We start from the raw sequence: 26,474 nt of genomic DNA on the forward strand, positions 1-26,474 counted from the left end.
ATATACTTTTTTTTACACAAACATTATGAGTAGAAAATGCCCTGTAAAGCTTTTGTATAGGTATTTCTTAGCTATTATCATCATGCCACTAAGTATGCCAGCTCAAGAAATAAAGCCACCATGGAAATCAGTTTGGCACCTCATGTAGTACCCTCCATCTGCGCCAAGAAAATGTCCATCAGACACACAAATTGCCCACAAGTGACTCATCATTTGACACACATTGAACATTCCGTTGCAAAGCAACGGTAGTAGGGAGTCAGATGGCTGAGCGGTTAGGGAATCGGGCTATTAATCAGAAGGTTGCCGGTTCAATTCCCAGCCGTGCAATTTGACCTTGTGTCCTTGGGCAAGGCACTTCACCCTACTTGCCTCTGGGGAAATGTCCCTGTACTTACTCTGGATAAGAGAGTCTGCTAAATGACTAAATGTAAGTACAGATCTAAAATGAGCTGCTAACATTTTTAACCATCTTTAAGCACCTTGTGCAGAAGCAGAATGATGACAAGCATCTGTTCAGTCCAGTATGCCACTTATTAAGTGAAGCAGATTGTAATCTTTTTAACCAAACTAATTTAAGCACCTTGGTAGGATGCCATAATAAAAAATTGCACATCATTGGGACATGTATTCTTATTTGCTTTTCAATTGAATGAGTCACACAAATGTTTCTAGGTTTTCAGAAGAGTTACACAGTTACATTTTACATTTAGTCATTTAGCAGACGCTCTTATCCAGAGCGACTTACAGTAAGTACAGGGACATTCTCCCCCGAGGCAAGTAGGGTGAAGTGCCTTGCTCAAGGACACAACGTCATTTGGCATGGCCAGGAATCGAACTGGCAACCTTCAGATTACTAGCCCGCTTCCCTAACCGCTCAGCCACCTGACTCCCTCAGTTACATAGTTTGCATTAAGCATATCTGCACATTTCACTGGAGAAATTAGTCCACTTCTGAATGGGTTGCTCTGAAATCTGAGCTATGTTGTGTAATACTTATGTTATCAACACCCCAGACTTAATCTGTTACTATATTCCTATCTGAGGGTATCTTAAGGGTAAGGGGGGTGCTGCTGTTCCAGATTGGCTGGTAGGTGGCATGTTATCCCTTACTTTTCAGCGTGAGAAATACAAGGTGTGGCACAGTGGTGGACTATCGGGGTATGCATGTTGCCCCTACGCTAGCAAAAGTTCCTTCTTGGATGCCCCTATGGTAGATTTAACATGATAAAGGGTCCTGTACGGTGACCCAGTGTGCCCTCTAGGGTGCCCTACTTGTGGAAAACGTGATGCAGTGCCCTCTAAGGTGCCCTACCAGTGGAGAAAACATGCATCTTATTTTGACTCTCATAGTCCAACGTATTATATTACACTAAGCTTTTCTTTGCGGGCAAATTATTGCGAAAATAATTTGCTTGTGTGCTATGCACGCTAGCATTTACTATTGATGTCCCTGCCTAAGCTGATATCAAACGTCCAAAATGTCCCTGAACTGAGCATATAGTGGCTTAAGCAAGGGAAGTTTGTAAAGTGCATTGTATTGCAAACTTCTCGTTGCAAGCTTAGAAGAAAAACAAAAAAGGGATGAGTATCTCTAATGAGTGGCCTGTGCCCCAGTAGAGCTTTATGTCTTGCAACGCCCCAGTGCCCCACCATATGCAGTTGGTGCCCTTTTTATTTTTTTCGCCCCTGCCCCACAGATAGCGTCTGCCACTGGTGTGGCGTGTGATATGTGAACTGGTTGAAATGCTTGAGTGTCACGGTGAATGCGTGAGACTTAAGAGCCCTGTGCCTAACGTGCAATATGATTTGGGGACTCATTCTTGGATGTAGGCCCTATGGTTAACAAAACAAATAATACAAATACTGATACCCGCTGCAGGAAGAATAAAGGTATATTGGTCCACTTCTCTTTGAGAGCTTCATTTTCTGCATCGACTTGCCTGACTTTTGCGCACGCCATACTACAACTTCTCTCGCTCCAGCTTTTGCTTCTCTCGCCGTCTCTCTCCTAACATGCATTGTAAACTTTCGCTTTGATTGTCTGAGTTTTGTGAAGTGATTTAAACAAGAGAGGGTACCATTTCTGCTGAAATTGTGAGGTGTGCTTGCGTCGGTTGCAGATGGGTCCGTTTTTTTACTGGAATTTTACAACTGAACATTTTTAAATATATATAATAATAATAATAAGTATGCATACTTATTATTTATGAATATGGCATAGATTAAAAGACATACATTTTTTGCTGCTCATTTACACTATTAAATACTAAGAGTAAAGTGTAGAAGGGGGGGGGTGCTGGTTTCCCATTTCAGTATTGAGCGAGTGTGAAAGGGAGGACAGAATGACAACATGATGCTATACAGCAGAGGTACAGAGCCCCAGGCTCTTAATCTCTGCCATAATCCTGTTGACTGGCTTGTCTAAAGCCTTTCAACCATAATCTACCACAGTCCAACACTCACATAACATCCAACATCATCTAACTATACAGTAGATCGAGACAGCCCATTTGTGTTTACATTGCTAGAAAGTTATTATTTACGTTGTAATCTTATCTTGACTTTAAACAATTGTCACCTCCAAACATATTTTCCCACATGCTAGTTTGTCTGTATTTTATATAGACAAAATACAGTTGAACTTGGATTGGATGAAATAAAACCTATATTCCAAAGAGTAGCCAAGTCTCAAGTCCCGGGTTATGTAATCAGCACACCAATGAAAGAAAAAAAGAGGGAAACAAACCTTTATGAATAATTAATATTAAGAGATAAACTACTTTCATGTTGTTCCCCCTTTTCATGTTAGAATCAGAACCTTCACATTTCACAGACTACTTCACAGACTGTTTACTTTAATTGGAACATATGTCAAGGCATGTATTATGGCAATAATTGGTTGGAATGTCTGCTAGCAGGGGCGGTGCGTCCCATTGGGCAAGTCAGGCAGTTGCCCTCATCGTATTTACAATTTTTTATATATATATAATTAAAATAAATCACTTGTCATTGCAAACGAATGACAATTCAAATTAAGCATGAAAACATTTTTTTTTAAATTCTATTCTTTATAGCTAAATTTAATCTTAAATCCATCATGGAACATATGATTCAGATCATGACGTTTCTGTCAGGAGAATTTGTCGTGTGGTGCAGTGTGTATTATTGCGGAAACAACATGAAACGATTTCAAAGTGGCAGTGAAAAAAGAAATAAGAAAAGGGAGAAGTTAAGGGAGAAATTACCTAAGCTAACGCAGTTTTTCCAATCAAAGAATGTGTCCGTGGAAGATGAAGACATTTCTGATAATATTTCAAGTGCTGCTGGGCCAAGTTTAGCTATTGCTAGCAGCAACAGACAAACAGCCACTTCAACACCAACTACCGTATTTTACGGGAAATAAGCCGTGGCTTGTACTCCGATTTGACAGTTTTCTTGTGCGGCTTATATTTCGAAGCGGTTTATAGTCCCGTTTTAGAACAAAAAAGTGGCTTCGTCACTGTCTCAAGACCTCAACAGACCGTGCAGCTAATGTAATGCTCTACACTTGAATGGGGGCTTATTACTTGAAAGAGTTATTATTTACTGTGTCGTCTCAGTTACACTATCAGGGTTTGGAAATACAGTGACTTGCTAAAGTATGAAAATGGCTAGTAGAACATAACTTGTCATAATAATTTCAGTTAATAAAACAGCTGCAAGATCCAGTGAAATGTTATAGGCTTGCTAGAAAAATAACGCTAGCATCGCTAACAACATTACTAATTCAACTTTGGTAGTGTAACCGAGCTCTTTGTAAGTTTGTAAGATATAATTGTATGATTGCGTGGACAATAAGACACGGACGCGGTCTCTTTTCATAACTTGTATTTTACCACTGCTCTTCTTGACATCGCCATTCGAACAGCCCTCACTGATTTCACGTAATGCTTTCAGCATCAAGCCTACGGCAACTCCCGAGGGACAAAACACCCATGTCCGTTGTCACATAGAAAGGTCTGCTACAGTCTGCAAATCCTGAGTATCCTCAGGATTTGCAAGCTAAACTTATACTATATCTAAAATAATTTTGTAGACATAACAATGGATTCTGCCACTAAATGAGTGACTTGGCTTTATTTCTGGACATACTATCCACAACCGAAGTGTGTTACACAATGTGCATTACTCTTGGTACCCAGAATGCCCTGTGGCAAGCTGAAAAGCTACAAAGTTAAAGGTCATATGACATGAAAACGTCACTTTAGGAGGTTATTTAACATTAATATGAGTTCCCCTAGCCTGCCTTTGGTCCCCCAGTGGCTAGAATTTTCGATAGGTGTAAACCAAGCCCTGGGTGTTCTTCTCCGCCTTTGAGAAAATGAAGGCTCAATTGCTCTGTTTGAAAATCTCCTCCTTGTGACGTCACAAGGAGGAAGGTTACGTCCCCTCTCTCTGCTTTGCCCGCCCAGATAATCTGGCCCGCCCATGAGAAACTGAGCTATGACCGTGCAAGGGGCGAGTGCGATATCGTTTTTTCCTGGAGAGACATCATGGCGAGCAAACGAACGAAGCATAACAGTTGCTCAGTGCTTGGATGTACAAATGAAAAAAAGAGTCTTTTTTTAGTTCCTTCATCCGAGCCTCTGCACAACCAGTATCTTAATTTTATTTTCGCTGGAAATGCGCCTGCGCATGCAAAACTTCCCAAAGTTTTGCATGCGCAAAACTGTTTCCACAACTAGGGACAATACAAAGCTGGCCTTGCTGAAATTAAATTCTGGATCAGTACTAACTCTCCTTGGTCCAGCTACAAACCTCGGACAAGTAGTTAACTAACGTTATATCATTTTGTTGCTTTACTGTATATGGTTACCTAGCTTGCTACCCTTAGAATGTGGCTGTAACATTAGCTCTGCAGCTAACAGCTGAGTTACTGTTGCTAATGTAAAGGTAGATAGCATCAAGTATGTGTGTGAATACACATGCTGTAACGCGAGTGTTGTACACTTCTTTGTTATTTGGATAACCGTTCTGCTTTTGGTGTAATGGCGCGCGCGATATCCGCCTTTCCCCTCATTGAAATGACTATGAGTGTGCACCTCTGCAAACCAGGGTGATCAGATGAGAATGGGCAAATTTGAGGCATCTTACAGCAAAGGAGCTACGATACGTCCATTGTAAACATTAGCGCATGGTGCCGCCCCTCTCCTCCTCATTAGTTTAAAGCTACAGACACAGAAACAGAGCGTCTTGAGGAAAGCTCATTGTGGGACTGCTCGTAGTGGCTGTAATTATGCACCAAGGCTTAATTTCGGGAAAGAGACTTCAGATACAGTATTAGGGGACCACTAAGGCCTATATAAAAGCATCCAAAAACAGCAAGTCATGTGACCTTTAAGAGCATTAGCTTAGTAAAATAAGCGTTGTTTGGAGTTCTATTGTTGTGTTTGTTCTGTTTTGATATGTGTAATGCTATGGTCTATAGTTTAGATAATTTGAGTGTTCACCTTGATTGGGAATTTTGTCTAGTTAGATCGGTATCTAAGCTATTCGCTACGACAGTGTGTCTGGGCAAGTAATCAATCGTGAGTACTGGTCCGCTCAACGTTGGTTGCTTAAAAATGCGATTAAAACTCAGATTTACAAACAAAGTGCTCATTCTGGGGGGGTGCGGCTGATGGGGGGCCTCAAAATTGTTCTTTCCCAGGGTCTCCAATTACCTAAAACCGCCCCTGTCTGCTAGCATGGTAGTAGTATTGCTATGAGTATTATGCAAGCTAACTTAGCCCGGAAGCTAACTAAAGCTAGCTAGCTACCGTTTCGGAAAATAACTTACGCTTTGAGGACCGTAGGAAATATTTAGAACTCACGTGTCTAAAGGTAAATACCGTATTTCTTTGTATAAACGCTGCAGTGCGGCTCTTCCATTGCCTCTCGACGAAGGCGGTCACATTTTTCTCTCCCTCCCCGACCCCTGACCTTCCCTGCTTGGCTTCTATTGTATTGTATTGTCTTGTCCTGTATACGAGAGACTCTCTCCGCAGCAAGAAGCATGGAATTGGTTAGCTGGTCTCTAAATGCAATTGACACCATCTTCTCGAAGAGAAGCTTGGGTTCGGGGGAACCTAACTGCCATGACGGGACGTTCGCTGCTGGCTACTCGATGGACGCGTGGGACAAGTGGCTGACTACTCGATGGACGCGTGGGACAAGTGGCGTGTCGTGTCGTGTGCCTAGCGGTGCTTTCCGTGGAGGACGTTGAAGACATCTTTCTATTCGGAACCATGACTACAGACTTTCTGCTGATTGGATTGGGCGGTACCCTGTTTTATCGGAAAATTGTTGAAACGGCTGCAGCTGTCAAAAGCCCCGTAAGGCTGCCCGACATGATTGATGCGGTGGGCAGATCTGTTGGTGCTCAGACTGTGACTTTACAACGCGTTGAACGCAATTTGGATAACATCATGGAGAAGTTAGCGGCTCTGCAAAGGAAAGTGGACCGACTTTGAGGCCAAAACGATGTGTAGACGTGGAAATTGAAGGCGCCTACTCGACCAAACAACAACCCCAATCTTATCTGCATTCGGCCCCGTAATCCAGCTCAGGCCTTGGCCAAGGCCGTTGGTGGAACAACAACTCCCCTGGAGAGCGCTGCAGTGAGACTCTCTGTAGTCTCTTCCCTTCTCCCTCCCACAGACACCTGAGGATTGCGTCTCTGTTTTGGGTCATGACCAAGGATGTCTCCATGGCAATAATATCTGCGGACTGAGAATCTGACTGATTGTGGCCTAGGCGAAGGCGAACAACCCCCAGGCATACTCATACACTAACTTTCACCTACTACAGATATGCCATCACCCCCCATCCAACGCCTTTGCCTGCTTGTTCCCCCAGGGTGGCTGGCGGGTCTGTGACCAGCGCCTACTATGGCTGCCGGTCCAGATGCTGCTCGTCTACCCCACCCCCCCTCCCCGCATGTGTTTCTGTAATGTTGTACAACCTATGTGCTTATGTGCTGAGGTGTTTTTTGCATGTTCCCACACTGTACTCTGGGAGCATAGTCTGGGGGTTGCCTTTTTTCTTCCCTCTCCTCTCCTCATGTTATGCTGAAACTTTCTAGTTGGCGCCGATTATGGCTGCCTCGGTAGGCACCTTCCTGCCAAAGTAAATTCCTTGTCTGTGCAAACTTTCATGGCGAATAAAAACTGATTATGATTCTGTATTACACAATGATCATTTTGGTGCACTGTTTTTTCGAGGGCGGCGTTTATTCGAGGGCGGCTTTTAATTAGTAAGAGAGATTTCGAGAATTGCAGCTGCAGTGCGGTCATAGACAAACAAAGAATAGAAAAGGAAGTCAAACACCAAGCCTAGTGTAAAATTGAGGCTGCGTGTGTGTCTACACATTTTGTAGAAATCTGAAGCAGCATGCCGAAACGTTCTTACACTTTAGTTTTCAAACAGAAAGCTGTGCATTTAATCTTGCAGCATGACAGAGGATCTTTGGTATACTGCCCCACAATTTCTGTTGGTATTGCACCTTGCGTATGAATACATTTAAGGGCCAGGGAGACGTGCACAGAGTACGCACCAAACGAACGCTACGTGCAGCAGTCATTCAGTGTATGCGCACACATACTTAGCTTGAAGTATATTTCAGTCTTTAGACTACACAGGCGTACAGTGTGTCGCTAACTAATACTTTCATGCAACAATTATAATAATTGGCTTTTCACTTCTGTGGTTTGGTTGCTTGTGAAATGTAATTCCAATTCAGGAAATATAAAGAGTTATTAATTTAGTGTGTTTCATTTATTTATTTGTTAATAGACCATTTGTGGGCTTCTAGAGTCAGACTACATGTCTCTATAATTCACCCCTACAGACACATAATCACACCAATTTGAAAGAGAGAGACAGAGAAAGAGTGTGACAGAGAAAGACAGAGACAAGACATAACAGATATAAAAAATGTGTGTACTGTCATGCCAAAACATTTTCATTTAATTTAAAATACTTTTATGTATATCCATGGGAGTCAGGTGGCTGAGCGGTTAGGGAAGCGGGCTAGTAATCTGAAGGTTGCCAGTTCGATTCCTGGCTGTGCCAGACATAATATTCGTTACCTAGCTACAAACAGATGCTTCGTAACTGAAGAGTATTTACTTTTTATTGGCGATATTGACAACAGAGGTTAAGGAACTTGTCTTTAATCAAAAGATGGTCTCCGTTTTCAATTTGAAGCAGTAGATCTAGCTTAGGAAATTTTCCATTGCATCCTCTCTCTAGCTTCACGCCTTCGGTTATTATTCAAGCCTACGGTGTTAATACAGTCTGTAAAAATACCACTTTGACACACTTGCAAGAAATGATCCGCTGGTTAGATGTAGCATGATCTTATTATTTAAGTATAAAAAACTCACCAGGGACAACGACAACATTGGCAACCCTGCACTATGAATTATTATTTTGATGTCATCTTAAATTAAGTGTCTGAACAGGACTGGGTGTGCAGGCACACATGATTAGTTTCTCCTCTGTCTTGAACCTGAAACCTAGATTCTAGGTTAGAAATGTTGCCAGTCTGTTGCCAATGACCAACGGTTGCTACGTTTTTCCTGCAAGTTCAAGTCATTCCAGTGTTGTCCTTTTACCTTCAAATTCATTCAACCCAGACTTCAGAAACTGTTTTTCTGCAGCTCATCTTTCTGAATTTTTGCCCTTATTGTTTTGCATTTTTCTTCTTTTCTTCTCTTTTCTTCTGTTTTCTGCCTTCATCTTGCTGCAGGTCCTTTCTAACATACATTTCAGGCCTTTTGAAACTCCAGCAAATAATTTTCTGCTACATTTTCAAATTCTTCAGAATTATTTATCCTTTTGCATTTTTCTTCTCTTTTCTGTAGTTGTATACCTTCGTTCAGCTCCAGCCCCTTTCAAAAATACCTTCCAGGCGCTTCAGCTTATAACTTTCTACAACATTTTCACAATTTTCCGCTTTTTTAGCATGGTCAGCTATCCCCATTCAGGTTTTCAGCATTCTCACTGCTGTTTCGCAGGAACAGCCGTTTCTAGTTCAAGCATCTTCTTCTTCTATTTCTTCCAAGACACCTTTCAGCGCCTTCAAATCTTCAGCTATTAACACCGTTCAGCTATCATAAAATTCAGCAGTTTCAGGCCATGGGTGCTATGACTTTTCAGCTTTGTACCTCTTATGCTTGAATTAATATAAATCAATATTCATAATATTTTTAACATGGGTTTCCAATGGAGTTTTCTTTCAAATCCACTCAAACTTCTTTAAACTTCTTCAACTTCCAAATCCTTCTTCTTCCTCAATCTTTCAGCTAGAGCCACCATTTCAACTTTAAAATGTTGACAAAACCCTAAACTATTTTTTAATAATTCAGCTTTTTGATATATATTCAACTTTTTTCAATATCACTGATTATGTTTCATTACCTTTTCAAGCCGTTTCTGAGATTTACATGGGTGTGTACGTGAAACCCTAGAGTGCAGACTGAAACGCTTAGAGTGGAGGGTAGCTTCGGATGTCGTTGAAAAAATATTTCTAGTTTGCCAGCATTGCCACAATTTTCGCTCTTCATGCTTCATTTTTGGATCAATAGATAGCTAATTTTGTGTTGGTCGTAGACAGTTGTCTGTTGAATCCAACAGACGTACACATTTGTTCAGAGACCCACGAAAGCGAGACAAAGTCCAACTCTCGCCCCATAGAGACCAATGCAAATCTGGTGACAAAATCGTCAGAGAAAGCAAAAAGAACTCTGAAACTGCCGGTAGAGTCGTATTTCTGACCGCACAGAAATATAAAGGACATCTCTGGTTTCGGCAGAGTCTTGGGTCTCGGAAAATATCCTTATTTTTTGGATTGGACGTATAGTTTTGCGTCTAGGTCAACTTGTTTGAGGTGTGGATGCTAGGTAAATGTTCGTTTTTCTCTCTGCCTAGCCTGTTAGCCATCACAGCTGCGCCATCACCGTGGCAACCAAACAAACACGCACCAGGAAAGCAAAAGGAACACGTTTTCGAAACTGCAGGCAGAGTCGTATTTCTGACTGCACAGACATATAAAGAATATATCTGGTTTAGGCAGAGTCTTGGGTCTCGGAAAATATCCGTATTTTTTTAATAGGACGTATAGTTTTGCGTCTAGGTTAACTTGTTTGAGTTGTGGATTCTAGCTACATTTCTGTTATTTTCTGCCCTCAGCGCGTTAGCAATCATACACCATCACCGTGGCAACGACAGACACGCACCACTCACTCTCTCACACAGGTGATTGGTGCGTTTACTTGACCATGAGAAACCCTATTACTAGCAATTGTCGGTTTATGCCAATAATACGATTACTCCGTTGACATGTGTAATTAATTATGCGATTACTCAATAAACGCGTCTACATGATTCTTTTTATTAATCGTTGTATGCTCCATGGACAAAACTTGCACCATCATCCTTCTGCAACAAAGTGTCTCCGTGTCTTCCTGTATCGGCCCTACTACTGTATGTTTCATTCAATCAACACATTGAATCCTACTAAGAAAGCCGAGTAAACGCACTCAATGATAGGCTACAGCTATTACTACCCCAACTATAATTTCAGCTGTTAAAACTATAATATTCTTGTTATGACTAGCTAGCCTACTTCTTCTGTTTAACAGTTCAGCTTTCAGCTGCTCCCGCATTGTAGGCTATTTAAGCTCTTAGCTTTGTTAGATGATGCAGTTCAGCTTCCACACTCCCTCTTTTGTGTGAATCACACATTTTTTAAATTAATTTCAGCTTTTAGCTTGCGGGTATTTTCTCATTTCTGTATTTTCAGCCATAAAAAAAAAAAAAATCAGATTTCTGCATTCCAACGCATTTTCAGCAGGAAATGCCTTTTCTAGTTAGTGTGTTTGCTGCAAGCAAAAACACTATTGTTATTCTGCATACTTATTATTGGGTGTGCTCAAGCCTTCGGCGAGAGCACAACCTTTGTTCTCTCACATATATATTTATTATTATTATTTATTTTCGCCCCCCTAAGGATCAGTCAATATTTGGACTACATACACAACGGCGGTGTCAAAAGGTTTGTCTTGGTAGCGATTGCGTTGGTTGTATTTTTATTTACGTTCCGTTGCATGGTTTAAGTAGAAATTACGTTTTTGTGGTGAAAAGTGAAGCTAACGGTGGCTAATTTGCTAGCCACAGTCACTGACGTTACTAACGTCACTACGTCACTAACGTCACGAAAACACGCGTGACTACCTGTAGCAGAACATTCGTTTCACATCTGTTAACTTGGGGGATAGCTAGGCTAACTATAGCTTTACTGCAAGGCAGCTGCAGGAACGCCACAAGCAAAGAGGCCAGGGTGATAACTATTTACTCATTTTACTTTGTGATGTGAAACACAATTATGAAATGTAATGTACAATATTAGCTGATATTATTAAGGAAGTAGGCCCACATCTACTTTTGGAAACGGTAGTCTACTATTTCACTGAAGCATTAGCATCATGACATTAGCCTCTGTTGCCCGGGCAACACATACTACAGTGGTCTATGATGCATCTGTTTTCAATCTTTAAAATAAACATTCCTCACAAATACATTTTCGTTGTAGGATTTATGATGACATTACATTACAAGTAAACGATTTGTGGGTGAAATTATCATTACCTGTGGTTTCAAACCAGTGTTGCTCACTGCAATGCTGTAGCCTACGCGAGACACTACAAAAACATCTACACAGCTGTAGGAAGTCAAACGGCGACAGAACATGTTCGGCACTCCCCTTACTTAAATCAAAAGTCTTTCAATAGGTGAAACTATCTGACTACTAACCTGAACTTCATTGCCATAGCCTAAACTTTGTCAATCTGTTCATGAAAATAATTAATAATTCAGCCGAAACCGTACAACGGAACGTTAAATCGAATTCAACCAACGCAATCGCTACCAAGACGAACACAGCAGTAGTCTAGTACTGTACTGTAGTAGTATAATTTACTGGGGCAGCTTCTCCACACTAGCCAGGATCTGCCCTCCTACGTACTTCCACTCAATTTTATTTTTGCTTCTGTACATAGGTCTGGCCATGACGATATGCACTCTGTACAAATGCAATGTACGAGAGTCTGGTTAGGACCAGGCTATCTCCACACAGGGCTATATCACATTTTGCATTGTTACTGACAGTACCAGACATCGCTACCAGTGAGTTTTTTAGTTACTGACAGTACCAGACATCGCTACCAGTGAGCTCATTTCCCCTGCCTCTTGCAGGGGAAATGAGAAGACATCATATTTCATTCTACACCACTCGTATTTTGAGTTGTAAATGAGCAGCAAAAAAAAGATGCTTTTAAATCTATGTAATCTTTATAAATAATAAGTAGACCCTATGCATTTTTATATAAAATACACAGGAATATCAGTTGTAAAAATGTCATTAAAAAACGGACCCCTGTGCAACCGACGCAAGCAGGCACACCCTACAATTTCCCCAGAAATTGTACCCTCTAGTTTCAATAATATTAATAATACTCAATGAAAGCGCTTTGCTGATTATGGACACAGTGGCGCTTTTTTAATTTGCTATGTGTAACAGCAGTAATTTTGGTGTCCCCTTCAGGAATTGCTCTTGTGAAAATGTTATATAATTGTCCCCCCCAATGTTGATAGCAGATTTTCGCCACTGGTCGGATTAAAGAAACTGTAAACTTGAATATCTGGCTCTGTCGTTGTTCTAGCTCGGCAAAGCAAGCTAAGTTAAATAAGCCTATACCTATGTTACTATTATAATGATGATGAGTGTTGCTCACTTTTACTAGTTTACAGTTATTGTTAATGCCATCGTTGTGGTGTTAACTGACAAAAGGTTATAATAATGTAACGACCATAACAATATTGTGGTTATCAGACATGATTTATTAATCTTCGTCTTTGCTCCAGAAAAACATCATTTACGTGATAAATGATGTTTTTCATCATGTTACGGCGTCATCTATAATGACGCCGTAACATGCCACGATATCACTAGTTATATTAGGCTATAATTACGTTTGTCATGCCATGAACATACTAACGTTCATTACAAAATGGTTAAATCTGCATTAAAATAACAGAAATAAACTCTACAAACAACAGTCATGTATGTGTGCAACCATTTGTAAAATGGTAATTGTAATATATATTGTATATAATTTATTGTAATACAATAAAAGCAGGCAACTGTAGATAATCAAGCCCTTTCTCCTTGTTCTCATTCAGCTCAGGTACATCTGCAATCGGCTTATGTTACATTTTGTGCTCATCCCCTGTTCGTACCCGCGAGCACATTCCCATGCAACCTTACTTAACGTAAGCAAAGAAAACGTTTTCTATGAAAAAGCTAGTAGTATGAGCCAGGTTTGAGAATCGAACACAAATTATTGGGGGAGATAGTTTTGGATATGCTGACTGTAGTTAATAGAATAAAAACGACCGGATGAGTCGGGTAGCAAATCGGAAATGCAATACCACCTACATCCACCGGGGCCGTTTCCTCAAGCCGAGGGGTGGGGGTCTGGGTCTAACTCATGACCAGTGATGCCGGTAACGCGTACTTTAGTAATTTAGGAACGAGTTACTTTAATCTGACCACTTTTTTCAGTAACGAGTAATCTAATGCGTTACTATTTCCAAACCAGTAATCAGTTACTTGTCCAAGTCACTGTGCGTTAATATTTTGTCATTAATAGTAAAATATATATTAGATTTGTTCTTGCGTCTCTGGGAGTGAAGTCACGTTTTCAGCATGAGGGTCATGTCACGTGTATATACATAGACCTACCACTCCCTCCCAGCCATCTGACCCAGCGAAGTTAGGTGGCAAGGTAAAGTGTTGTCGTTAGTCTTTAAACTCGGAGAGGAAATTCAGGTGTTTTTGAAGGAGGAGTGTATACATGAAGTTTGCAAGCAACTGCAAGCAGTGAAGGAAATACAGATTACTTTGAAAATCTGAATGAATTCTGTCTGAATTATGTTTTAAGGAGCAAATCTCATCCCTGAGGGGATTCTTAAAAAAATACTTCCCAAACAACAATGCTCAGTACGACTGGGTGAGAGATCCATTCAATGCAGCAGCATCTGCTGAAGAGGACCAGAGGCCTCATGTATAAAGGATTGCGCAGATTTCATACCAGAAGATGGCGTACGGCCAAAACTCGAAAAGTACCTACGCACAGAAATATTCACATGTATAAAACCGCGCAGGACCTGGTCGTACGCCAGGTCCTGCGCACCTTTCACAATCACAATAAATCACAATCAACGTGAGATTGACCGCACGTGAACGAGCCACTGACCCCGCCTTGCCTCCTCCCATAAATGAATATGCAGTTGGACTATAAATGCGCTCCTGAGGTAATTTCTTTGTCTGAATTACCGTATTTCTTCGAATAAACGCCGCCCTCGAATAAACGCTGAAGCGTTTATTCAAAGAAATACGGTGACTGTGAGATCGAGGTTCTGACAACAGAGGTGGAGGCGAGAAAATGTGTCCTGTTTGTCGGCCTGTCATTAGGTATTAGCGACAAAAGAAAGTCGGCAGAGTGGAAAACTCACTATTTGCACCCTTTCTTGTTTTTAACCTGTAGCACTGAGATTTAGCTAAATGTAAAGTGCATTACAAATAAAATCACTATTATTATTATAGGGCCATAAATGATGTGGGTTCAGAGAACCGGACCATGGCAGAAATTAAAAAGAAATGGTCCGATGTAAAACTTTAAATGAAGAAACGAGTGGTGGCGCATCATAACAGCATGGCAGCTATAGGGTTAGCGTGACATGTATTTCCTAAGTGATTTTGTCGTTCGTTTGACACCCTCAAGTTTAACAGAAGTTATTAAGTTGTGGCGGATTAAACAGAAGGCTATAGCCTATAGCATTTCCCGTTTTGGGTTTTGGCATTTTGATGTGATCATCCACATTAATGATCAAACTTGTATTTTTACGTTTTTTGAATAGTCAACATCATAAACGTACTAGCGGAAACTTTATTTTGTAATGTTTGGTGAGTTTCGGCACTTTTCAGTTAGAATTCGCCACGTTACAGAGCCAGACAAGACTTTGCGGACGGTCCGCACATTCTCACGTCTGCTCAAAAGTTTCCGTGACGGCCCGCACATTCTCACGTCAAGTAAATCTTTATACATCAAAAAGTGTGCGTGAAAACCAGCGTACGCAAGCTTTTTGTGCGTACGCAACGTTTATACATGAGGCCCCAGTTCATCGAGATGACAGGTTTACAGTTCAGACAGTGAATTCTGGCTCGGTGTGGAGAGGGAACATCCACTCATAGGGCAGAGGGTATTCTGCTTCCCTTTGACACATCTATGCGAGATGGGCTTTTCAGCTGTTGCCGAAAAGTACAGAGTACAGATCTAAGCTCAACATTGGGCATGATTTGAGAGTTGCAGTATGAAGCCAGCAACACTGTTTTGAAAAGATGTGCATGGAAAAACAGGCTCATTGCAGCCCCTATTGCAGTGATAAGACTGGAGCTCTCACGGATGGACTTGCTCATCTTTCTTGACAAATATCTTTATTTCCTTTGCACAGATTAAACTTTATTAGGGTTCCTCTGGTAGGAGGCATGTTGAAACTGCAGAGCATTAGTAACTACCATACCAAACATGGCCCACATGAGACAATAGGTGGCGCTACAAGGCCACGCCCCAATATGTCAATTTTCAAAGTGATGCCATTTGCAGGTAGCCTGGTCCTAACCAGACTCTTGTACATTGCATTTGTACAGTCTGGCCTCGCTCCATTGACAAGCGTTGACTTCTTTGTATGCGGGTACTCTGTTGTTTAAAGTTGTCTTAAGTTTAAAACTATTGGATCTGCCCGGAGCCACTCTGATCTGCCATAACCAATCGCTAGCGTTCGCCTTAGCCAATTCCTTCAACACTTCTGTAACAGAGCTAGCTGCTGTAGCTGGAAAATCAAACTTTTCCAAAACCCCGTGGGGAGGAGGGCCACAACATCATGGCCACCAACAAAACTCAGCAAAACTTGTTCTTGCTCCGGCTTTAGCTGTTGGATATTCGGCAGTGTTGCCACAAAGGACCGAGTGGCTTTGCTCGCATCTTTCTCCGCCGCCATTACGGAACTACAACACAAATTAGCGCACAACATCAACGTCATCGTTCTCAGCCACTCCCAGCCACACGCAATATCAACTGCGGTGTGATTCTTCGACATGCACTCGGCACAAAAATGTTGTAAAGTCTGATTTCTGATACCGTGGCGGAAGAAATTTAGCCATAGAGGCAATACTGCACTATATATTATAATTCCAGGTTAAGAATACCAATGGAGGCTGCGTTTTAAATCGTAAATCCAACAAAACATTTTGAGTGGAAATTTCATTTGCATTTGTACAGATGTATTCGTTGCCACAACGGACCGAATGGCTTTGCTCGCATCTTTTTCCGCCGCAATTACGGAACTACAACACAAATTAGCGCGCGACATCAACGTCATTGTTCTCAGCCACTCCCTCTGTTCGCTGATTCGCCGGTAGAAAATCAACCTGAAAAATCTGACTTACGTACCTCATGGCCAGACCAATGTTCAGAAGCAAAAGTAAAATTGAGTGGAAGTACGTAGGAGGGCAGAGCCAGGCTAATTTGCAGGCCATAAGTCCCTAAATGTACATATACCTTACTGCTCATAAGGAACAAAAAAGCCCCAAGAACCTATAAAGGCAGCCATATTGGATTTTTCTGTACAATAGATTAGTCCAAAACGACACAATTCTTCTCCTCATGAACCGTAGTTCCGATTGACTTGAAATACTAAACTGATTTGTGAGACATATCTTTGTAGAGGGTGATAAGCAATGAGTAATATTTTACAAAATGGCCAAATAATTAACATAAGGGTGAATTTGCACATGTGGCACATATTTCATGTGTTCATAAATAAGTGCTACATTTACCTAGGGAATTGATCTGTTCCACACACGAGGAAGATACTGCAAAATGTTACCATGTGCAAAGGCAACTTCATATCTCCAAAAGAATTGAATTAAAGGGAAATATACGTTTTTGTTAACACTAAAATATTGCTTTACACATCCACCATTTATTAACACTTTGAAACGTAAGTTCTACATTTCTAGACTGCCCCCACAGCATAAGATTTTTTGAACGTGAGTTTGTTATTAATTTCAACAATCCAGAAGTTTATTATGTAAGGGATAATGCCCGACGAGGTGTACAGTATCACCTGATAATGGACGATGCGGAGGTGTGAATCTGTTGCTTCCACGGAGTCCGGTGTATATCAGGTAATATCAAAGGGCATTATCCCGCTTATACCATGGTCACTTGCCAATTTATGTCACTTGACATTTATGTTTTCAGCCGTTTTGCAATAGAAATAAAAAAATATATACGTTGGCCAACTCTGATATTTCTAGTCCGCTCAGCTCAGAAAGCTAACGTTGTGCTAGCAAGATTCAAAGGCAATAACATTGTGTACGGTTGACAAACAGTAAATATAAAGATTTGTCTAGCTAACCAGCCATGTCACTGTCCCAAAATCAATATCAATATTTTCACAAACAAAGTATTGGTTCTAGGCTACAGTATGGCCGCAGCATGTGGAGCGAGTTGAATAGCAAATGGATGTGAGATGACCGCATCAAAGTTGACATATTTTCCAAACAGTAATTATAATTTGACAGTATGTTTAACAACAAGACAAGGGTTTTTCCTGGGTCAAAATGGGTCTTCGGTGCAAAAAAAAAAAAAGGATGTATATATATTAATTTTTTTCTTCGTTTTTCTAATCAATGTATTTATTCCCAGGTGTTTTGCATCTCCTTCCCCCCCCCCCACCCCCCCATTAGTCTAATAGCTAATGTAATATAGCCCATATTTTCGTCCTATTTCTCCTAAAGCAATAAAGTTAGGCTACTTAAAGACACCTTACACTCAAAGTATGTTCGAGTATTCACCCAGACCATGGTATAAGACGCATTCAAATCAAATTAGTGATGATTTGGTTAATTCATTGGTTATTTTGTTTATCCCACCTTCTCGTGACGTATTTCTTCCGCTTCAGGGGACTGGCGAGACCTTCAAAGTATATATTTTGGCTCTTATTCTGATGACTGAATTATTTGTATAACTCAAATTATACCACCCATATAATTTGCACGATACTGAGATGAATGCTTGAACTGTTTTATTTCACAAGGTGATGTTTTTGGCAGTCAGTCTAACTTGATTGCTATGCATCGTTTTGTTTTCTCTAGCTGTCTTCCATCTCGAGGCTGAGTTGGCAACACAGCCCGTGTTCCCAAAAGAAGTTACTGGGTGGAAACCAGCAAAACAAAAATAAAACAATGCATTAGTTAGTCTGACTGGATGCACCTGCATTATTTTGTACTCGATTGTACTGCATTATATTGTACTCGATATAATCCAACCACACAAACAACGTAACATAGCCTAGTAAATTATCAACAACTGTTGATTGTCAACCAAGTTGAGCCATAGGCGAGACTGGAAAATGACTCCCAGACCCCTCGACGAAAGGCGATCAAGCAAGCTCATGCTGCTTGGATACCTTCAAACTTTTTTGTTGGCTTCTACTAGGGGTGGGCGTATCGATCTAAAGTATCGATAGTATCGATACCAACATTGGTAACAGTATTGATAGATACTCGTGTGAAAAGATTGACACTTAAGTTTAAATTTCTCTTCTCTACATTCAGTACACAACTCCCTACATCATAGTGATTGCAAACACCGCTCCTTTTACTTTGCTCAAGCTCACTTTGCCCCTCCCCCGCATCCCCTGCTATGCTGTGAGTTGTTGCTGGCGTGCACATGCAGTACATGACTCAGTCAGCAGCACACTGATGGCTGCATAATGGCAGAAAGAAAGAGAAGCGCCGTCTGGAGTTACTTTACAGCTAAAGACACAAATACTGCAAGCTGTGATGTTTGCAGGAAACACATACGGTACTGTGGCAACACCACAAATTTAAATAAACACATGAAAACTCATACAAAAGAGAACCCCGAACTGCAAAGTAAACGAAAGGAGGAGGAGGGGGACCCCAAAACAAGAACCCCGGTACTGAGACAGAGCTCACTGGGAGAGGCCTTTCAGCATGGTCAGAAATATCCAGGTAGCTGATTTATAGCAGTACTGGAACTGAAAAATAAATTTATTTATAAAGATATACCTCAAACCTGAAATATGAATATGGCTGAATTAATAACCCTTTTGTGTTAACTGTCAAAGGAACATTAGTATGACTGTATTTTTAGGCTACATGCAAATAGGTAATAGACTTAATTATTTTGTTATTTCATCTAGGTGATTCCCCACGAGCTATGGATATCACAAGGAGCCTTGCTGAAATGATTGTGAAGGACCTACAACCTCTCTCTGTGGTTGAAGAAGTTGTGAATTTTGTGAAGACTAGATCATCGCTACGAGATTCCAAGTAGGAAAACCTTAATGGGAGGGAAAATACCCACACTGTATGAAGAGTGTCGCTCAAAAGAGAACAAATCTCTGGATGTTGCAAACAGTGTTGTACTCACAACAGATATGTGGACATCGAGAGCAACAGAGGCTTATTTAACTGTCTCATGCCATATCATTGATGAGAACTGGCAAATGCAAGCTTATGTCCTGGAAACCAGTAGTTTTCCAGGAAAACACAGTGCTGACAACATTTGCTCAGAATTAAAAAGAATCACTGATGAATGGGGCATAACTGCCAAAGTTCTGGCTGTAATCACAGATAATGGTGCCAACATGGTTGCTGCTGTGCGCAAAGGAGGTTGGGCACATTATCCATGTTTTGCACACACCTTAAATGTAGTTGTAAAAAATTCCATTAAGGCTCTGTTAGATGATTTTCTGTCAGAGGATGGGCCAAGGAAAGCACCACAATGAAAAGAGTTGACTTCGTTTATTAGATCGAGCTGCTCGGATCAGGTCACCACGACAGGCATAGTGGTTGGCATGAGTGAGAAACGTCTCTCAGAAGTCCTTTATATATGGCTGGACTGTACAAATATAGTAACCACCAAAACATGTCCTTGAACGGTACACATTCCACAACTTACTGCACAGGAGAAACAACACACAGGTGATGCGGTCATAACTCATTGTTTGTACTATTCTCTGCATCTTGCTCTTTCCAAAGGTTGAACGGAGCACATTCCCTGATCTATGTGTATTGTCAAAGGCCTGCTACGTGACCTCTTGACCACAACAAGAGACAACCTCACATATGTATAGAAAATCTGCATATCAGGCTCTCCTTGATCTTCTTGACATCTAGCAGAGATGCAGTGCTATTATAGCTTTCTTTCACCACAGCACAAAAGCAACAGAGAAATTCAGAAACAACTGAAGTTTCCTGAACACAAACTGATACAATCAGTTGAAACAAGGTGGAACTCTGTGTTTTACATGTTTGAGAGACTACTTGAGCAAAAGGAAGCGGTTACTACAGTACTTTGTCTTCTTGGAAAAAACTCTGTGCTTGAGTGAGGAAGATTGGTCCACGGTTAGTCTCTCCATTGATGCCCTGAGACCATTTGAAGAAGTAACAAGAGAGATATCAACTGAAAAACATGTTTCAGTTTCAAAAGTGATTCCCCTGGTTATACTGCTTCTGAGATCAACTGTATCTCATGAGTGCCAAGGTACCAAGCTATCTGCTGAGCTGTCAGCACAATGCCAGAAGCGTTTCAGTAGTATTGAATCCTTTTATGGTCTTGCTGTCAGCACCTATGGGCTCAAAACGGGGCCAAAAGTATTGCAAATGCATATATAACGATCCACAAATGTAAAACGTGTTCCACAAATGTAAAACATGTTCCGCAAATGTAAAACATATTTCGCAAATGTAAAACTGGTTCCGCAAATGTAAATTGCTTTCCACAAATGTAAATCAAGATCCACAAATGTGATTAACTGTCCACAAACAATCACACTTTGATTTGCCTTCTAACTACATATTTGCAATACATTTTCAAGGGGATTGCGTAAAATTGGTGCCATAAAGCTTCGCAAATAGGGCCATAAAAAGCTGAACTTAGATCACGTGACTTTTGGCACCGATTGACGCTAGAGTCAAAACGGGGCCAAAAGTATTGCGAATGCACGATCCACAAATGTAAAACGCGATCCACAAACGTAAAACGTGATCCACAAATGTAAAACTGGTTCCGCAAATGTGAAACACATTCCGCAAATGTAAAACACGTTCCACAAATGTAAAATTGTTTTCACACATGTAAATTGCGTTCCACAAATGTAAAAGTAATTCCACAAATGAAGTAGGCTAAATCGCACTGGACACCCGTGATGTAGCAATGTAGGTTCTATGTGCTGTACCCGGACTGTTAAAGGGGTGACACCGGGAGTTGTAGGAGCGTCTTTAGGCTGAAGCGCACCACTGGGTCGGAGTCTCATTATTCACTTGTAATGTAAAGCATATTTAACACAATTTAAGACAATGCTAAGCACATTTAAGATGTGGTAGCACTACTAAGTGTGAAGTGTCCGTGTAACTGTTCCAGATGAATGATTCATCTGATGTCTCTTTTTTCGTAGTAGGCTACAATTAGGCCTACACTGTTTCGTTAGGCCTATTCCATAAACGTCAAACGACAAAACCTGAGCGCATACATGCAAGTGATTGTAATCCATGCGCTGCAATGTTACACGGACGTTAAGTCTTTCTGGGGTCTATAGGTAGACAGGGAGGTGTGGGTTATGGAATCAGACCAACACAGCTACCAACACTCGTCTGTCTCAGCTCTGGCCGTTGCAGAGGCCCCACAAGGTAATTCACTATATGATCAGACAGATACGTACCGCATTGACAATCTAATTAAGTCACCATGTGACGGTTCCATTATTGCTGTTATGAAAAGTATCCATATAAAAATTACTTGTTAAAGGCTATGATTCGTTAGTCTTTTCTAAACTGCAAAGCATCAGTGTAGTAGAAAAGGTTTGCACGTAATAACATTGGGATCAATGTGTCAGTTAAAAAAATCAGGCGTGTGAGACAGGGCTCCAAACTGGCCCTGTTTGCCTCGCCCTACCAACTTTCTTCCGGGTCATCTGACCTGGGCAGCACGGTGGCTCAGTGGTTAGCACTGTCGCCTCACAGCAAGAAGGTCCTTGGTTCGAACCCCAGTCGTTCCAGGTCCTTTCTGTGTGGAGTTTACATGTTCTCCCCGTGCCTGCGTGGGTTTCCTCCAGGTGCTGGAGGCATGCATCGTATGAATGTTGGTGGTGGTTGGAGGGGCCGTAGGCGCTGATTGGCAGCCACGCTTCTGTCAGTCTGCCCCAGGGCAGCTGTGGCTACAGTTGTAGCTTACTGAATGAATACTAGTGAATACTGGACTCTGTAAAGCGACCTTGAGTACTTTGAGTCATAGAAAGCGCTATATAAGATCAATACATTAAATTAAACCTGCTTGGCCACCCCATTGCTGCTGGCAGCTATATTTTCTTTAAAGATTTTTCATTCATTAATTCCAAATATAAAATACCAGGGTTTTTCCTGGAGGTTTGCAGGTTTTTCTAAAAGTCCGCTAAATGAAACCGAAGAATTATCTTTCCTTTATTTTCCTATTATTACTATGTTTAGACCTAAACATTTACATTTATTCATTTAGCAGACGCTTTTATCCAAAGCGACTTCCAAGAGAGAGCTTTACAAAGTGCATAGGTCACTGATCATAACAACAAGATAGCCAAAAAACATCGCGAGTAGCCAAAACATGAAGCACACATTGTGAACAACCAAAGTAAGTGCCAATGGGAAGAACCATAAGAGCATGTAGTTAAACAAGTTACAATTAAACAACCTGAACCGCTATAAGTGCAAGTGTACCTGTGGAAAAAAGCAAGCAACAGTAATAAAACAATATATCACAGCGAGAACAAAAATTTAAAACAGTTACCACTAACCACAAGAGCAACAAGTCTCTAAGCAAGAGTCATTGTGATCCTTGAGGAAACTAACATCGGGTCAAGCGAACCATTCCTAAGTACCGTTGTACTCCCGGAACAAGTGCATAAATGTGGTTCTAGCCAGGTACTTAATTTAAAAACATAATATTTTGTGATAATGTTCACCATATGTAACCCTATAATGATGCTCATTTTCGCTATGTTAAACACTTTGCTAAAAACAAAGTTCTAGTGCACAAGTAAGTTATACATATGCAATACATCCTCCAACCAGCGGTGGTCGGTAACACCGAGGCTACACCTGAAAAAGGGGCCTGAGGAGAGAGTTCCGGTTTGAGGGGCCTGAGGAGAGAGTGCTGCAGTTGGACCCTTCTCGACTAATCACCTGCCTGAACTGTAGTCTGGAGTCTCTATTAGCTACTAAAAGATTGTTTAGAGGTGATTCATTGTTCTTGTCGTTGATAGATCATGGACAAGAGAAAGGGGAAAATGACTTTTTACTTCCAACACAAAGTAGCACTCACCGACCACTTTATTAGGTACACTTCTTCAATTGCTTGTTAACAATAATAGCTAATCAGCCAATCACATGGCAGCATCTCAATGCATTTAGGCATGTAGACGTGGTCAAGACAACTTACTGAAGTTCAAACCGAGCATCAGAATGGGGAATAAAGGGGATTTAAGTGACTTTGAACGTGGCATGGTTGTTGGTACCAGACGGGTTGGTCTGAGTATTTCAGAAACTGCTGATCTACTGGGGTTTTCACACACAACCATCTCTAGGGTAACAGAGAATGGTCCGAAAAATAGTGAATATCCAGTGAGCGGCAGTTGTTTGGACGAAAATGCCTTGTTGATGTCAGAGGTCAGATGGTAGGGGTCAGAATTTGGCGTAAACAACATGAAAGCATGGATCCATCCTGCCTTGTATCAACGGTTCAGGCTGGTGATGGTGGTGTAGGAGATATTTTCTTGGCACCCTTTGGGTCCCTTAGTACCAATTGAGCATTGTTTAAACGCAACAGCCTACCTGAGTCACCTACAGTCACCAGATCTCAATCCAATAGAGCACCTTTGGGATGTGTTGGAACGGGAGAATCCCATCATGGATCTGCAGCTGACAAATCTGCCGCAACTGCGTGATACTATCATGTCAAAATGATAACTCAGTTCATACAATAGTCAAGACCAAGCAACTCTTTCAACTGTAATGTAAAAACACAAAGCACCCTTACTAACAGAAAAATGAGGATAGACGAAAGAAAGAATGAAGCAAATGAGGACATTTGAGAAGGGAGAAGGAGAACTGCAGAATTGGAGGGAAGATATCTACCCATAACACAAATGTAATACACAAGCACTATACAGCAAACGTTTATCAAATGTTGCGCTGATAATGCCAGTGTTGTCATACTGCTGCGAGTCCAGGGTATTGCGCAATAGCCAAGAAAACACCCATTTCAACCTCGCGTTAGCGTTCTCCGGATTGATAAACAGCCTTTAGACGGGCTCTGCATTAGGTGTGTTCGACTTCATGCAGCGCCGGCGACAGACGGCTGCAGCCAGCTGCCTTGAATCTGAGAATGCCATTGGCTGCTTCAAGTCAGCCGGGCTGCAGGCGGCTGCAGACGACGCAGGGGCTGCATGAAGTCGAACGCACCTTTTGTGTTTGGCGCATAGAGTTAATATAACTAGAAGAAGCAACTTTTGTCTTCCAAGATGGCGTCCCCATTCATTTCTATGAAAAGTGCTCAGTGGCGCAGTGAGGCAAGCGAGAGTACGAAACTGGACCGCGCCATCTTTCCACTTCCGACTCTTCCGGTCTAGCTTTAAACAGTGGCTCTTTTTTTCCCTAGCTCCGAGACCTCGTGCACGCTTACAAGTAGCTGTACACGTCATACTTTGCGACAACCAGTGGCGAGCATAGATTTATATGGTTGCGAGCGTGTGAGCTAAGGCATTGCAGTGGCAGAATGGGGTACAAGTCCGATAAGAATCAGAGACATGATGCAAACTTTACGGAAATGTATGCTGTCACTGTATAGTATTCCTTTCACTTGTTTTTTAGAAATAGGCTATAGGGCTAAATATAGGGCTATTCTAGATGGAACTCATCACATATGTTGTTTTTTTTCTTCGTGATTTGAGTATGATTTCCAACGCATTGTATTGGATTAAATAAAATGTTAACATGAACACCGTCGTTGTTCTCGCCAGGCAAAGAAAGCTTAATAGTTATTTTTGTAACAGAAATATTCCATAATGCAGACTTACCATAGCTTACTGTCAACTTTATATTGAAATGAAATGCCACGGAAATCACACTGCCTTCAATTTAACATCAGTGTAGAAATGTAGAATGTAGAAAGGGGAGTCAGGTGGCTGAGCGGTGAGGGAGTCGGACTAGTAATCCGAAGGTTGCCAGTTCGATTCCCGGTCATGCCAATTGACGTTGTGTCCTTGGGCAAGGCACTTCACCCTACTTGCCTCGGGGGAATGTCCCTGTACTTACTGTAAGTCGCTCTGGATAAGAGCGTCTGCTAAATGACTAAATGTAAATGTAAATGTGGCTTGTGTTTTATATGTTCAACGTATGTAGGTACGTATGTACGTATGTTCAATGTAGGGTTAACCCTAACCCAAACGCCTATTAATGGATATAACGTGATCTAACAACACTTGGTAATAATGTAATAAATTGAGAAGTGTGTCTAAAATATAATCTACTTTATTGAACTTGCCTTTGAAAGGGGCATATTAACAGAACTATATACCAGACGTTTCCATCAGATATAAGTGGGGGTTAAACATAGAGTCACTGAGGATCTTCATTGTCCCACAAAAGCAGTCTGGCTTTGACACGATAATAAATAATGAGTGTGTTTAATAAAAGCTTCTGAAGGCAAGACTAATATTATTTAAATATATATATATATATATATATCATTTCCTATTGTGGTTATCAGTTAAAGTACTATTAATCTTTGTCTTTGCTCCAGATAGACATGTCAACAATCTATGCTCACGCTTAACATAATATAATATTAGCCATCATATCATGAACGTTTTTACAAAAAATCAAATCTATTTTAAAATAACGGGAATAAACTATATTAAGAACAACATTTCATGTATGTGTGACAACCATTTGCTAAACTTGCTACAACAGGGCAGGCAATTCAAGCCATTTCTTTCAGCTCCAGGTAAATCGGCTATCGGCCAATGTGAACTTTTGTGCTCGTGCCCTGTTAGTATCCGCGAGCACATTTGCAGGTAACTTTTATTGACGTAAGCAAATAAATGGGGTGTTAGTTTACCCATTTCGGATTGGTTTCAAATTTAGCAAAAATCTGGAAAAATTCTTCTATGAAAAAGCTAGTAGTATGAGCCAGGTTCGAGAATCAAACAAAATTTATTGGGGGAGATAGTTTTGTAAATGTTGACTGGAGTTAATAGAA

The 26,474-nt window shown here is 41.1% G+C and overlaps 1 protein-coding gene across 2 annotated transcripts in view; it reads right to left on the reverse strand.

Annotated features, from left to right (window-relative positions):
• negr1 (neuronal growth regulator 1) overlaps positions 1-26,474 on the reverse strand; it is a 202,339-nt gene that overhangs the window by 156,809 nt on the left and 19,056 nt on the right. The gene's annotated exons all lie outside the window — the stretch shown is intronic.

The sequence above is a fragment of the Osmerus mordax genome, chromosome 26 (assembly GCF_038355195.1).
Source record: "Osmerus mordax isolate fOsmMor3 chromosome 26, fOsmMor3.pri, whole genome shotgun sequence".
In the NCBI taxonomy this organism is placed as follows: Eukaryota; Metazoa; Chordata; class Actinopteri; order Osmeriformes; family Osmeridae; genus Osmerus; species Osmerus mordax.